Source organism: Humulus lupulus, chromosome 1 (genome assembly GCF_963169125.1).
Source record: "Humulus lupulus chromosome 1, drHumLupu1.1, whole genome shotgun sequence".
Lineage (NCBI taxonomy): Eukaryota > Viridiplantae > Streptophyta > Magnoliopsida > Rosales > Cannabaceae > Humulus > Humulus lupulus.
Window position 1 is genome coordinate 123,003,788 of NC_084793.1, and position 10,844 is coordinate 123,014,631.

At 35.8% G+C, this 10,844-nt stretch overlaps 1 long non-coding RNA gene across 1 annotated transcript; it reads left to right on the forward strand.

The window, feature by feature from the left end:
• Positions 1-560: 560 nt before the first annotated feature.
• LOC133817509 (uncharacterized) lies at positions 561-1,274 on the forward strand. The gene is made up of 2 exons (XR_009885575.1): positions 561-696; positions 1,218-1,274. It is a non-coding gene; the product is annotated as an uncharacterized LOC133817509 (long non-coding RNA).
• Positions 1,275-10,844: the final 9,570 nt, after the last annotated feature.

Here is a 10,844-nt window from a genome sequence, read left to right on the forward strand (position 1 = left end):
AAGGAAAATATTTACAATGTTGTGAGCAGGACCATTTCAGCTCAAGATCTGTCCCATTTTTCAGGTTTGTATTTTTTTTCTACATTTTTATTTCTGCTCTCTTTGTCTCTCTCTCTATCTCTCACTCATCTTTTTTTGCATTTCTTAACTATTTCTACCAGCAAGTTTCAGAATAATACTTAGGGGGGAAGTTATGGAACATCAAAATATCGCTAATGATCTCAAATTTCAACAATTTATTGTGTATAAACCTCAGAATGCAAGAGCTGTTGAGGTTTGTTATATTGTGTTGTTTCAGTTGTCTTCATCATGTTTCAATGATTTCCAGGATGCTATTAGTTCATAATTTATGTTGGTACTTGCAGCTCTTTGGTTTAACTTGAACTTCTTTCTCTCATTATTCAGGGTCAAATTATAAAAGCTATTGGGTTTCTTAACAACTTCTTTCTGTTGGTACTTGATGCAAAGGTTTTTGTGCCTTCTTACCCCAAATCTCTAACTGAGTTGATGGGAAAGTCTTCTATTTTGCTTATCAATGGAATCTTGCAAATTAGAATCCATGGACTAGTGGGTGGCTTCTTTAAATCTCCACAGCTCAAGGCTCAAATCACCAGAGACATGTACAAGTATGTCCAAGAATCTATGACAAATTGGAGCCATGACCGACCCATCTACATTCAGGATGAAACCAAAAATGTAAGCTCTCTTTCTCACACATCTTGATCTTGGGGAATGAGTTGTGAGGATATTCTTTAATATTTGAAGTTTAGAAAGGAAAAATAAAAAATAAATACTATTACTTGGTTCATCTGAGTTTAGTTTTTTTGGGAAGAGTTTGAAGTAGACACTGCAAAAAACAAAAGATGCCTTCTATCTTTAAAGTTTAAAGCTTTGGCCTTTTTTTTGTGGTTAAGATATTTTTAGGGGGTGATTTATTTATATTCATAAATATTTATTTGTGTGGGGGGATAAAGAATCTGCCTGTGAAACAGTGAAAGTAATAATTATTAATTTTTGAAATACCCCATCTCTGGCTTCTACTTAGGTTTGAAAATGATTTGCTAAATAGAAAAGGTGAACCAGTTGTTATGGGGTTCAGAATAAGTTTGTTTGAATAATTTTCTGTCAAAACAGATTCACAATTATTATGTTTAATGGTACTTTTTAAAAGTTAATAACACATATAAGACTAAACCCCCTTTTGGTCTCTCTCTCAGATTGCATTTCAAGTACTAGTTAAGGCATTGATTAATTTGGATCCTGGTGAGGAAATGGAGTCTCTAAGAAAACAATTTCAAGAATTCATTACAAGCCTCATGTCATTACCAAAAAACATTCCTGGAACTAGGCTTCACAGATCATTACAGGTAAGTTAGTTATTATTAATCTATTACTACTCACATCTTGCCTTATTTCATGATTACTAATTATGTTGGTACGAAATAGTTTTCCTCTTCTCTTTTCAAGCAAAGAAAAAAATGGTGAAGCAAGTAGAGAAAATTTTAGAAGCCAGGAAAAGTAGTAGTGGGATGATCACCAAAGAGGCTCCAAGAGATGTAATAGATGTTCTTCTAAATGACACAAGTGGTCAATTAACAGATGATCTAATAGCTGATAACATTATAGATATCATGATCCTAGGAGAGGATTCAGTTCCTGTTCTTTTGACTCTTGCAGTGAAATATCTCTCAGATTGTCCTACTGCCCTACAACAGTTACTGGTATGAACCACTTAGTTTGTTGTTTCTCTTTATTGGATTGCTATAGAAATCAAATTATTATAATCATTCTACTTAGACTATTATTATATTTTTTGAGTTTATCTATGTGTTCAACTCATTTTGTGTTTGCTGGTATGATCAAGAGGAACATGGTTTCTAAGTATTTTTTTTGTATGTATGACAGGATAGAGCTCATTGTCCTTTCCACTTAAAAACTGGAGCTTGTCCGTTTGGTCAGTGTTGTAGTAGAGTCCATTTCTACCCTGATAAATCTTGCACTTTGCTTATCAAGAATATGTATAGTGGACCTGGCATTGCTTGGGAGCAGGATGAAGGGCTTGAGGTCTGTTAGTGCTACTTTTGTGATTCTCGTATCTTGCTAATGGCTATGAAATTCTTCTATTTTTCATTGCATATAGATTAAACTTTTTTTTAATCTCATCTCACTTCGTGTTGTTGTTTGACAAGAGAAAGCATTTATTAAGTTCCTGATAGTAATGGTTTGAGTGAGTCAATCCTTTTAACTCATACCCTCTTTGATTTTTTCTTTTCTTCACTCTGAATGCTAACATGTAGAACTTCTTTAGTTCCATACTATGTCTTGTCTGAAGCTTTTCTTCTATTGTTCTAGGAATAGCATTAGTCATTAGTCTGGCTCTTAGAGGTTTCCTTGCACAAGTAGTGTTTCTTGGTGTATGAAATGAATATGGTAATTTTGTCACATTTACACATCATGTATTATTTTCTTTTTATAAATTTGTACAACAGCTTGTAGAGAAGTTACCACATCTGCAACCCTTTTGTCTAATTACTTTCTATTTATGCTTCTGGGTGCTCCTTTTGTATAGTTCTTTATTCTGGCAATTAGATAGCCTCTATTATAGTTGCGTTTTAGATTTATCTTTTTCTCTTATTGGTTGGATGTGGTGTATGTTGGGCAATTTTTTTTTTACCCTTGTGGTTTTTCTGCTATTCTTTTCTTTTTTATTTCCTTCTTTCTTGCTTTACTTATTTGTTAAATCAGAGATGCTAGGCATAATTGTAACTTTATTTTTCTGATATGAGAAAGAAAAACAAAATAAAAATCAATTCCATAGTTTGCTAACTAAATAAACAGAGTCATTTGGCTCTGTTTCTTTGTTGTTGGGAGCTGTTCTTTTAGTTTTGTTCAAGTTTCTATTGTAAGTTTATTAGGTATAGAGTTTCTTTTCCTATTGGAAGACTAGGTAAGGGTAGGCTAGACTCGTTTTCCCATACAGCTGCTTGAAGAAGACTTGAGATTCAGTTAGGTCAATCACTTTGGGGACTTTCTAGTCCAACTTCTTTGTTTGAATTCCATGGAAGAAAAGCTGCATGTAGAAATGCAACTTTTCATTTCTTGAGAAGAAAAATCATGACCCATCTTTGATATTTGGTGTCTTGCTTGGTCCCACCTTATGGTGCTTCAAGCAAGGCCTTTCTTTTGCTGTGAATATGTTATGTTATGATGGATAATTTTGATTAATAAAATTTGAGTGTTGTATTGCGTGATTTTACTTCTCATTATATAGTTTCTCTAGAATAAAATTTGAGGGTAATTTTTGTGCTTTCTTTAGAATATAAAAAGCTTTAGCGACGTTTCTTCTTATTTATTGCAAAAAATTTGAAACCATAAGGACTGCTGGACTAGTACCCACTACCCACAACATCTTTTACCAGTAATAGTTGATTTGATTGATATTGGTGATAGTTTGTTTCTTCATGCTCTTCATATCTAATAGCTATGTATAAATTTATCATCAATCCAACTTGCATTCTAATGACCGGGGATTGAGAATTTCCATTAGAAATCTTGTTTGTTGCTATTGTTGGGTTTCTTTGTTATTTTGTGTTTTTTGCTGTATCATATCCCCTGTTTGCTATTGTTTTATACTTGCAATGAATTAGGCTGGACCTTTCTTATGTTCATAAAATATTATAGTTTCCCTCTTGAAATGAATTACCACATAGTATTATGAAAGCATCTCTTCCTGGCAGAATTTTGATGAGGTTTCCTTTTTTATAATGTCATATTCCCATATATGAACTTAAAACATGACAATTTCCAGAGTTTTTGTTTGATACTTTAGTTTGTCTTATACAAGACATAGTAATTATCTAAATAATAATATATCAAATTGGCCTTTACCCAATGTTTCTGCAACAAATCCATTTGATTTTCAATATTTGATTTTTACTTATAAAATGAATTAAAGTCGTGTTTGGATGGTTTGAGCTTTTATGAATTGAGTCACAAGAGCCACTTGCATGAGATAGAGCCCACCTGGAAGTGATTCTCATATGAATATGTTTCTATTTTATGGAAAGATATTTTGAACGGTGTAAAGTTTAACAGTACCTTCTGAATATGTTTCAGGTTTGTGGAAATTATGGCTCCTGTCTTTACTCGAAAAGCTTGGCGGTGTGTATGGTACATGATTCAGGTATGGTGTGTGTATGGTTATTTAGTTATGCTAAAAAACTTAAAAATTTATGCAAGTAGAAATCTTAGAAGTTCTCGTGAAATCTAAGTTGGAAAGCTAGTGCTTTTCACTTTCTTGACAAGAAACAGATTTTAGTTTATTAATACAAAAAGATAACGTTTCCACTTTTGTTTTTTTTTCCCAGTTTTTGTTTGTCTTGTTTCCCATAACCTAACTCTAAACACATTTCCCACTTCGAACTTAGAAAGAAAGAGAAACTTTGGGAGAATAATAGGAATAGCATGGGCTTCATAAAGGACCTCTAACAGCCATATTCACATTCTACTTGTTAATTTGGATGCCATACTTGATGCCCTGTTGGTTACCTATCACAGAGAGAATTTTTCCAAAGCTATTTACACATCAATGCTATGTTTGTATTGAACTTTACAGAAAGGAATTAACCTTGCTAGGTCTTTAGAGAAGAAATAAATGGGGATAGAAGTTAGTACAAAATGTATGAATTGTTTCTTCATATTAATAATAAAAGGACTTTTTTTTACAATGTGCAGGTATATTGAGATGATTTCTTTGGAGCAATTCTTGACAACATTTGTAGTTGAGGCCTTTAGAATGGAAGAATGTATTTCACTAATTTTTGTGTACATTTCTTTTTTTGTATTTAGTGATAAAGGAATCTAAATTGGGCATAAATTATGTTGTAATATGATTTCTTAAGCATGGACTAGTAGACTAAATATTGTAATTACATTTTGAGTAATTAATAAAAATCTATTTATGTTACCTTATTTGGCTTCAACTTTCATATTTGTTTTCCTAGTTTTGTGTAAGTAAAAAAAGATTATGTTTCTCTAAGCTAATATAACACGTGTTATACTAAAGTGTAGTATAACACAAATAATGTGTTATATTAATGTCTAGTATAATACAAAAAATGTGTTATACTAAAGTATAGTATAACACAAAAAATGTGTTATACTAAAGTGTAGTATAACACAAAAAAAGTGTTATACTAAAGTGTAGTATAACACAAAAAAAGGGTTATGCTAAAGTGTAGTATAACACAAAAAAAGTGTTATATAATCGACTATAAATAACATAATTCAACACTTATCTATATATTAAAATAACACAGAAATTGTGTTATCGTTGACAGTACAATAACAAATCTGTATAACACTGATAAAGTGTTATGTAAAGTACCCTGACCTACAATAACATAGTCGGTCTTAACACATCAGAAAGTGTTATCGTATGTTTTGATAACACATTTTCGGTGTTATTAAAAGCATTTTTTCTTGTAGTGCACTAGCGTCTGTCCGGAAGATTCTTTTTCATTTAGAAGGAATCTGCAAAGGTGGTAGTGTCTGCATCGTCTCCTTTAGTTTTTTTACTGTTGCAGTTTGCTCTTGTGACAATGGTCGAGTTTGCTTTTTATGCATGTTTCTGAGTGGTCTTTCCATTTCCAAAAGACGCGGAACAAAATCCCGTAAATAGTTTACAATTCCTAAGAATTGTTGGATTTGGACTTGTGTGAAGTCCTTTTTGAGAAACTTTAGTAATTCTTGGGCTATGTGAGGTTGGGCCTCATATTGGCCTTTAAAAAGCTTCATTCCCAGAAAGTCAATTTGGGCTTGTCCAATGAGCATCTTCTTTTCAGATAACATGACCCCATGGGTTTCTGTGAGAGAGACGAACTGGTATAGTAGATTGTGATGGGCTTGTTCAGTTTGTGAGAAGAGCAATATATCATCAATGTAGATTAGGACCTTATCTAGAACGGGGCCATAGATTCGGGTCATAGCCTTTTGGAACAGTGATGGGGCTATTTTGAGACCAAAAGGAAGGACAGTCCACTAATACTAGTGATTTGGAATGTAGAAGGTCATTTCTTGCCTATCTTCTTGTTTGATACCCAATTGCTAAAATCTGGTCTTTAGATCGAATTTCGAAAATATTTGAGCCTTTGACAGGCTTGCAAACAAGGAATTCTTGTTTGGTAGGGGGAATTTTTCATCTGTCAAAAATTCGGTCAAGGGCTTGTAATTGATGACCAGTCTTTGTTTTCTCTGAGCCTCTTCTGATCTCTTATTGACGTAGAAAGCATGGCATGCCCATGAATAGGTGGTTGGTTTAATCAATTATTGTTGTTGTAGTTCTTTGCATTCCTCGGTTGACATTTGTTGATGCTCTGGGTTCATGCCTGGGTGACTTGTCGTGGTAGGGTTAATGTCTACATTGAGTTCGAATGGTAAACTAATGAAGAACTGTTGATTTTTCCATAGAGGGCGTACACATTTTTGGAAGAACTCGGCATGACTTGTAGCAGAAGAATTTTCTATGAGCTTTTGTTTGACCTTGGAGAATGGATCGGGAGGCATTAGAAAATAGTTAGGTATGGATTCCCATGGACAAAAATGTTGTTTGTAGCCAAGGCCACCAGGAAGGATTCGTAAACCCCTTTTCTTGGTGTAGACATCAAAACTAATAATTAGATCTTTCCCTGGTAATTTTGAGCCAATTACTCTATGAATGATAGAGCATCCCGGGAAGAACTATAATTTAATTGGTTTACTAATGAGCTCTGTACAGAAAATGCTTCCGTTTACAGCGTGGAAGAATTGTTTTTGTTTTCTCCAATATTCTGGAGGGACAACATCAGGGTTCATCATGGTGTATGATGCTCCAATATCAAAGAAGGCTGCTACTTTGACTGATCGAGCATATTTTTTAGAGAGGATCTGCATGGAGATGGCTGTATTGTATTGATAGATGCCATGTGGTAGAATTCATTTGAAGTCTCCAGTTGTTCGAATGCATAGGGGGACTGCGGATTCATTTCGTCATCAGTAGAGAAGATGGATTCTAGGTCATTTTCTTCGAGAGATACGCCAGTTGTTTGTTGAATGTGGGAGATTATTTTGATAGTATTCCATTTGGGGCATTGTTTGGGATAATGTCATTTGTTTCCACAGATAAAACATCTATCGGACTTCTTCCTGAAAGAGCGCTTCCTCAGGAATTTGAATGAGTGGTGTCCCTTTTCCTTTAACGATTTAAAGGTTTTACACCTTTTGTTGTGTTTCTTTTCTTCTGGAAGACAAGAACATGCTGACTCTAATGGACATTTGATCCGCAGGTCCTTTTGGCTTCAAACCTTTTCGAGCTTCTTGGATTTTTTCATGAATTCTTGGATAAATTTTTGCTGAGAGCAAATCTTTTTGAATTCCTTTAGAACTAGTTGATAGATTCCTCCAATTGTAGCATCAGCTAGGGTTCTTCTTATTCCTAAGAGAAGTCTGAAGGTCTATTCTCCTAGTGGTTCTGGTATGGAAGAGAGGAAAGCTTGTTTTAGATTTGGATCATCAATTCCACCTATTTGGTAGAATAGTTGAATAGTCTTTTTGTAATGTTTCTCCAAATCTCATGTAACGTCCCAAATTCCCTAATGTGGTTTAGTGCTTGGATTAAGGGGCTAAGAGGGCCATATATGATTTAATATGCGATTATGTGATTATATGCATGATTATGTGAGTTATATTATTATATGATGATAATTGCATGCATGTAGGCTTATTTCTTATTAGAAGGGCATTTTCGTAATTTTGGCCTGTTGAGGGCGTATTTGTATATTTATGTACATGTATGTGATATATGGGTGAGACCACATTATTATGTGGATATATTTGGAATATTCGGCATGAGACGATCCTAGGAAGCAAGTTAGTGATTTGGTCATAACGGGGTCAAATACCGGGCTCGAGGTGAGCCTAGGGGTAATTTGGTAATTTAGTACATTATCGGGATCGAGTAATGGGGGGAATTATTTGGTAATTATTTGAGGATATTGAGATTTAGGGAATTGTGAGACGTTAATTATTATTAACGGGGTAAGTTGTAAATGACGAAACTACCCTTGGAGGGTTTTGGGAGAGTATTATGGCCTAGGGGCATTTAGGTCATTTTTACCATTAGATATGCTAAGCCAAGGTAGGATGTAGAAGGATACCTCACACATCACAAATAGAGTATTCTCTTTTTGTTTCTCTCGATATATACCCCCTCTCTATTTGTTGAAGACTTTGATTGGGTGAAGCTAGGAGTCTATTTCAAATGATTAAGGTAACATGTTTAGGCTTTAATATGCTAAGTTTCAGGGTTTTAATTGTGTTCTTGAGTTTTAAGAACTCAAGTAGTGATTTTGAGTTTTAATGGTGTTTTGATTGTGTTTGAACTTGGGTTTTGATGAGGTTGAGGTATTGATGAAGTTTTGGGGTTAAATTATAAGTTTGGATGATCTTTAGGTTGGTTTTGAAGTTTTGAACTCAGGGGAAAACATAGGGGAAAGAACCAGAAAATTTTGGTCTGTCAAACTAGCGCCCCAGTGCTAGGCAGGGGAGAGCATGGGTGCTCTCTGACTTGGGGCAGTGCCCCAACGCTACCCATGGGTGCCCCAGTGCTATGCCTATTTCAGAAAGACCCATTTTTAGGGCTTGGGAGGACTTTGGGGGCTCAGGGGATGGTTCCACCACCCCGTTGGGTAGATTGGAAATCCCGAGAGCAAGGGTGTGGTCCCGGAGTATGTTTTTAAGGATTGAATCTTATGAGATTATTGTATTTGGTTATGATTAGGTTACTTCTAAGGACCTGAGGTCAGGATTGCGCTCAAGTGTTGTTCTTAAATTTTTTTACGCTCGAGCCTGAGGTAAGAAAAGCGCACCAAGTATCTGACATGCATGGTTATTAATGAGGCATGTTGAGTGCTCTATATATATGGATATTGGTTGCATTGTAAATGCATGAAAACTTGCTTACTTTTGAATGGAACTGACTTATTAGTTAGGAACAACATTGGTGTTAGTACTGGTTGTGAAGCTGTGACTTATCAGTCAAGATTGGTAGTAGTACTGAGCACTGGTTGTATGGTATTTGCTTATGAGTCAAGAGTGGTATTAGCGTGTTTAATGCAAGCCGAAATGATTAGATCTAATCAACATGAGCATTAAATGCTTAACTGACCTCTTGGCGAAGAAAACTAAAGCGCTTGTCTAGTCTAAAGGCTAGTTACTTAGAGCCAAGGCCAAAAGGCTAAGGTGACTGAAGCGTCACATGGCTTAGGGTGCAAAGCCCCATAGAGTGACTCATTAGTCACCTATCCAAATTGTGACTCATTAGTCACCTATCCAAAGTGTGACTCATTAGTCATCTATCCATAAAGTGACTCATTAGTCATCTATCCATAAAGTGACTCATTAGTCACCAACTGATTAGGGCTGCAAGCCACAAAATGATTTATTTATATTGTATACATCCAGTAATAAGTTTTCTTACTAAGCCTTGGCTCAGAGGTGCTATGTGGTGCAGGTAAAGGGAAAGAAAAGCTCACCCAGCCTTGAGTGGAGAGCTTAGGTGGCGATGTGTACATATGCAGCTACTTAACCACCACGGCCAAGGTGTTTCTCAGGGGAACTAGGATTTAACCCTATTTTTGCTACTTAGGTCGGTGGGTTGTAACTTTTATACTGTAAGGGCCATTTTGGATTGTAAATAACTTTGTAAACACTTTTATGGGCCCATGTTTAGTTTAACGTTTTAAATAAAATATATCCATTTCTTTTGATCAAGATTTTCACCATAGCCTATTAATAACACCTAGATGCACGTTTATAATCTAATGACTCGTTTAGTGAGTTAAGCACTATTCAAAGTTCATAGTAACGGTCTTGGAGCAAGGTTTAGTTATGACTACCTAACTGGCCATATAGATTATTGCAACAAGGTATAAGTTGATAATATGCTTCTAAGGCAGATAGAATCATCAGCTGGCCAGGATGATCAGGGCCAGAATGACAGACAGGGTCAGGAAAATGACCAGAGCCAGGTCCCTCAGGCAGCTCCTGATAACTGGCAGCAGTTGTTTACTGATTTATAAGCCAGAGTTATGAGGCAGGAAGAAGAAATCTGCCTCTTGAGACAAAAACATGTTCCTGTAGAGAACATTTTACAAGAGGCACCACCTATAGCGAAGCCAACAGTTGAGTAGTTGCCAGAGGATGAAAGTAAATGGGAACCTCTCTATGAAAGGTTCATGAAACAACACCCTCCAGTTTTTTAGGGTAGTGCAGATCCAGCTAAGGCAAAGCAATGGATGAGCATGGTTACCACCATCTGTGACTTTATGAGGGTGTCTAGTAATGAGAGAGTGGCTTGTGCCACATACACGTTTCGGAAGAATGCCAAAATTTGGTGGGAAGGGATATCCCAGAGCAGAAATGTCAATGCTCTGAGTTGGGAAGAGTTTCATACTCTGTTTAATGAAAAATATTATAATGATGCCATCAAGGCTGCAAAGGTTGAAGAGTTCAGCAAATTACTTTAAGGTAGTTTGTTAGTGACTGAGTATGCCTTAAAGTTTGACAGACTAGCCAGGTTTGCAATGGAGCTGGTGCCCAGGGGCTACAATTTAGAATAGCTCGTGATGTTTGAATTACCATTGTGTTTGGAGTCACTACCTATGCACAAGTGGTTGAGAAAGTGCTCACAGCTGAGAGCACAAAGAATAAGATCTGGCTTGACAGTGCCGCTAGGAGAGACACAAGGAGGGTGGGATTTCCATTTATGGGTTCAAGTAGGGGCGGAGGCCCCAGTGATCAGAAAAGGA